A 5729-nucleotide genomic window follows, 5' to 3' on the forward strand; every position below is an offset into this window, starting at 1 on the left:
GTGTGCTTGATTAGGGGTGAAACAGGTTGGTGTACAGTCCTTGTCTGTACCTGCATGATTATAGCATTTTTGTTGTCACTACTAAGCCTGAACAAAACTGGGGACTCTGGAAAGTGAGAGAGAAGCAGAGAGACCAACAGGGTCATAATTCAAATGAGACCAGCTGGGGAGGCTTTAGTGCAGGCTACTTCCTCAGCACATGGTGGGTCCTGCCCTTCAGCTGTGCTGGGAGAGCGCTTTCACAGGAGCCAGCTGGTGGGTTGGCCATCCATAGTACCAACAGAGGGATTTGGGTTGGAAGGGATCTGTTAAAGATCACACAGTTCCAGCCACCCTGCTATGGGCAGGGATGCTTTCCACTAGACCAGGTTGTTCCAAGCCCCATCTACCCCGGTCCTGTATATTCCCAGGGGAGGGGCATCCACAACTTTTGCTGCAGCTGAATGGAGGTGTCCCAGCTGGATGCTCCCCAGCTCTGGAGCAGCACCCACGGGAGGTGCAGGGCTTCTTCCCCTGCTGTGTACTTGTGGCAATGGGTTTGAGTCAGAGCAGGCAGGATGGTGCCTTTAGCCCCAGGTGCAGCAGTTGGTTGTGAAACCACCCAGAGCTGTGCCTGCTGCCTGCTTGCTCACTGCAATACCCTCCTGGATGACTGTGGGGAGTGGGAACTGCCTTCATGACATATTTAATCTTTGTCCTGAGTCCTTGGAGAGGACTTTTTAATATTCAAAACACTGTGGATATCAATGACAATAAATAGATTCAAATGAGTACATCAAGGTGAGTTTTTCCAATTGACAGCTACTGAAATGACAGCAAATACTGTTTTAGATAATAAGCTCTATGGAAAGACAATGTGTTTGGGTCCATACTGGAGAGTAATAAATACTGAAATAAACAAATAGCAAAAGATGAGGCAGAACATGACCTGGACAACAGTATGTCAGGAGGCATATTTTGTTTCTCGCCGTATTTGTAACCAAAACATTATGTTGTAGCAGCTCTGCATTTTGAAATTCCAGAGTTAATTAAACTGGCAAAGAATGTGTGCTTTCAGCTGCTTTTCAGATCACTGTTTGCACACTTAATTCCTGTACTCCAGCTTTAATAAAAACTTGGCAAGTTTAACATGAAAGAAGAATCCTGTCACTGGTAGCTGATGCTTCTGCTAGTACCTTCTGAGCTAGACATAGTATCTGTTACACCTATACAGCATAGGAAATTATTTTTTAAACACAATGAGCAGGCCTGTAATAATCTGCTGAGGTCAGTAAAGTTTGATAGGGTGTTATATTTGATATTGAGGAAAAAAGATTTTTTTTCTGTTAGGGGCAAATCTTTCTTCCTGAAATTATACATCTGATAAAATGAGGCTTTGGTTGCTTATATATATTGTTTGATTTATTACTTTTGCCTTTAAGGAAAGTCTCTTGCATACTAAACAAAAAAAAACCAAAAAGGAGCAAAAAATGGATAGTATCCTGTGTCCTTGAACTTCTGAGAAGAAAAAATCAAGAATATACAATTAGGAATAGGGATTTTCTCACTTCAAGAAATGTAGCCATGTGTGCCGCTAATAGAAGCCCTCCAGATGTTACCCTGACACATATCCTGTATAGTTTGGAAAATTGTACTATAAAATAGCAAAGATCTAAGGTGGGCATGGACAGCTGTGTCACAAGCCCTCATGTCTTCTTGAATTTTAACAGATAATATTTACTACAGCGTCCTTCTTTCCAAAGGAAATACCCAACACATCAAATTCTGCCTTGGGTTTGGCTTTTGCTGTTGCTTGTCTCTTTGCAGATGTGTAATTACTGCACTGTAAAGATAATACAGATTTGAAGGATTTAAATTGTGATTGAAGCTTTGGCATATAAAGCAAATCAAATTTTCAGTAAATGTGTTGTGGCTGGCTAGGCTTATAATCATCCATAATTAAGTAGATACTATTTCTCTTGGCTTTTTAGAAATTATACCTTTTCATGATAAGATTGAATTTGAACCATGGGACTCCTCATTTTACTAGCCTTGACTCTCCCTGAATGAAATGGAATATACTTTGTTTCACACACTATATTCTGCAATTTCATAGCCAGAGCTGCCAGAATTCTTTTTTTCTTTGCTCAGCTGTGCAGTAAGGCAGTAACTTGTGTAAAACACTGAAGCTCTAGGTTCAATATTAGGACAATAAAGACACAGTAAAAGAAAGCTATTCAGGAAATTTTTTTTAAGTAATTTTTTTCATTTTGAAAAAGTAAATTCTCATTCTTTCCCAACTTCTTTTCAATAGAAAAACAAATTATCCATTTTTGTTTCCAAAACCTGCTTCTTTCACAATGTTGGTTTTTGTTAATTGGTTTGCAATAGCTTGTTGCAGTATTGATTATCGTTAGGAACTGCTGAATGAAAATGTACATGCAGTTTAATATACTTAAAAGGTCAAACCCTGAAGTGCTTAATTGACACAGTTTTGCAGTACCATAGCACAGTGGAAAGCTGCAGTTGCCAGGACTGTGAGACTGTGGCTTAGGGGGCCACTCTGTTTCTGGGGAAGGTACCAGAGTCCTTCAAAGACTTGGTGTACTACAAGGGAGGTCTGCCAGGTTTCATGTTGCTGTTTCTCCAGGAGCAAAATTATGGCAACCATTCAGCCCTGGCAGGTCATGAGTGAATTAATGTTACTCATATGATTTCAGACTACAGCAAATCTTTAAAGATCTGTGCCTTTAGTAAATATAAAATATTGTAATCTAGCTGTAAAAATATGCAATTGTAGGCAGAAAATATTAAAATACTTCTTAGTAACATGTTTTGTATGAGTTTGTCAGAAAATTCTCTTGGGATTGAGAGTCTACTATCATGTTGTAAATTATGAACTTTACTTTAAGGCTGCTTTAAGCCAAATAAAGTACTAGTGAACATGGCTGGCAGGACCTCTGTAAAGGTCAAGTGTTTGAAATTAGGGTGCATCATGAGGTGAAATACTTTGAAGAAACATACTTAGCTGTGGTATACCTGTTGCTGAAGTATCTTGGTCCATACAGAAGTACTGATCAACAAGTACACTTGCTGTTTCATGTCTTGGTCCTCAGCATACTTACCTAGACTGCCAGATATTGGTAGAACAGTTTTTTGTTTTGGAGAGTTATACGATTGTGCGGATAAGACAGAATTTTTGTATGCAAGTGTCAGTGATATCAATCAATCCAATAATTGCTTGGATAGTGATATTTGCATATGAACAGTCTTAATGGTGAGATCTAAAGGCGAGAGAAACCTTTTGTGCTAGTTTCTGTACAGGATGCATTGACCTGCTTACTGGCATGTTGAGGTAACATGTAATGGGTCATTGCTCAGTTTGTATAGCTGTGGAATAATGATGCCGAGTAATGATGGATGTGAGCTTTGTTTTTGTAGACTGAACCATATGGCACTTGTCCCATAGCATGCATTGAAGCTAACAGTATAGTCCCTTCAGAGCCAGTTAGTTCTCTTTCTTAAAGTTTTCCACCTTTCTTCTAGGCACTACTGCCTTGTAAAAGAATTGTAGTTTGGGCTGGTTTTTTTTTTTTGATGGAAGACTGACAAATTTGAAGTTAGTTCATGGTCTGCTGCCCTTGTATTGGTGTTTGTAGGCTCAGCTTCTTCAGGAGAGCACATGGCATTTTCACTTCTCCTTCACTTTCCCCTCTACATCTTGGATTATCTAGAAAGCTTCTTTGACTTTACATTCCACTCACAAGACTACCTGATTGTCAGATCAAAGCGATGGCTTCATTCTGCACCCTGGGTAGCTCCTAGTTAATGTTAAGCATGACCTGAGGTGGCCTCATGAAGGTGTCAGTAGTGGCTGAGTAGTTACATTACCATGGGGAGCGCACGGAGGAGTAGGACAGGGAGGCTTGCACATCACCAAGCTAAAACTCTGTCCTTGAAGGCTACTAAAGGAAAGCTTGGGGCTGAGATGTGTAGAGAGGAACACAACTGTGGATATTAGAGGTAGCAGAGGTACTTAAGGTTTGCACCTTGCCTAAGAGAGCTGTATGAAGCTGCTGTTGGGAAGGATCGACATCTTTTGCTTAATATTTAAGGACTTAAGTGTTGCTCTTGACCTTTGGGTAAGTCCTTCTGCACTGTTTCCTGTTTATGTGAGAGCAGCCAAGGCCTTTGATTCTCTGCATGTTAATGATGAAAAAAGTGACAGCATGTGTGGCTGTGCTTGTGTGCTGTGCCCATATCACCTATGCTGGACTGCGGGCTGCCATGGTTGCATGCCATGCTGCTGGAATAGCTGACCAGAGAATGGTGCATTCTCCCTGGCACACATTCCATTGGGCTATATCCCTAGTGTAGCACTCAGAAAGCTTTATGGCATCATCTGCCTGTTTGTTTTGGACCAGAGGAGGAAATTACCTGGACTGATGGAATTTGCTTCTTAACAGCCCCTTTGCAGAAGTGTGCTTTTCACATGTTGAGATCTTTCTTTCTCAGCTTATCACATCCTGAAGAGCTGTTGATCTTTGGAAGAAGTGTTTATTCAGGCTCTGGCAGAAAGCATTGTGGGGAGGATGAATAGCTCTTCATAGGTCAGAAGAGATGGAGCAGCATCTGTATGTGATGACCTTTACAGCACTACTTTGTACTGACCACTGCTGCTAATGAGGTTCCCACAGGTGTGCAGGGAATCTTACTGTATTGGATACAAAAAATGACTGTTCACAAGAAACATGCTCTTAGAGCAGGAGGTTTTTGCTATTACCTTGTGGTTTCCTTGCTAGAAATCCACATCTCTATGATGTAGCTACTGCTTTGAGACTGGAAATCCTAAAATTGGTCCAATGATTGTTGAGACTTGCAAAAGAACCAGTGTGCTGCTATACCTCCAGTTCTGGATGGGAAAAGCAGCTCAAGGAGTGGAGGGATCAGTGCTCACTGAATGTGTAGGTATGACCTTGCACCCAGCTTTTGCCTTTCAGGTACTGCAAGCAAGCACTTTGTAGAATAAAGCAGTTTCTGAGGGATGTAGTCTGGGTTCCTTTAAAAATCACTTCTGTTGCAAATGTCTCAATAGTTCACTGCCCAGAGAAGGAGCACTCTGGCAGTTTGTATCTCATATTGAAGAATGGAGTAATGCTGGAAACTGCTTTGGCTGTGGACGTTGCTTGCCACAGACCATGTGAATCCTGTGTTAGTAGATAGAGCTGTTGCACAACCAGTGTTCCCCACCACGAGATGAGTGGCAGTCCTCTGCAAGAGGTGCGGTTGCTTTTTAAAGCAACACGTGGTCAGATTCACAACTAGGCTGGTTGAGTTGTGAGGTTGTGTGGCTCAGCCGTCTGCCGTGTATGGTGCTTTTGATTGCTGTTGGTCTCCATGATTCATGTGCTTTGATAAAGATGACTTTCTATTCACCTGCCTTTAAATTCAAAGCTCTCTTAAGAGGTATAGTAGTGTCCCAGAGTAGGTAAGAGCCTATATGGACTTTGTAGGAGCTGGGACATTTGTCAGGGCACTTCTTGATGTTCTGGAGCCACTGTCATTTGAGGCTGATAGTGTGACAGCCTCCCTTGCTTTTGCTGTTTTTGTTGCCAGATTTAGATAGGCATGTGCAGACCTCTGTGTGGGGCTATGTAAACTCCTCAAATTCTTTCCACCTCACTCAAACTGGAGAGAGCTGTGAAAATGGCTCTGTTCTTCAGTGTTTCTGTTTTCCAGCTGTCCATGTT

This window comes from Corvus cornix, chromosome Z (genome assembly GCF_000738735.6).
Source record: "Corvus cornix cornix isolate S_Up_H32 chromosome Z, ASM73873v5, whole genome shotgun sequence".
Taxonomy (NCBI): Eukaryota; Metazoa; Chordata; class Aves; order Passeriformes; family Corvidae; genus Corvus; species Corvus cornix.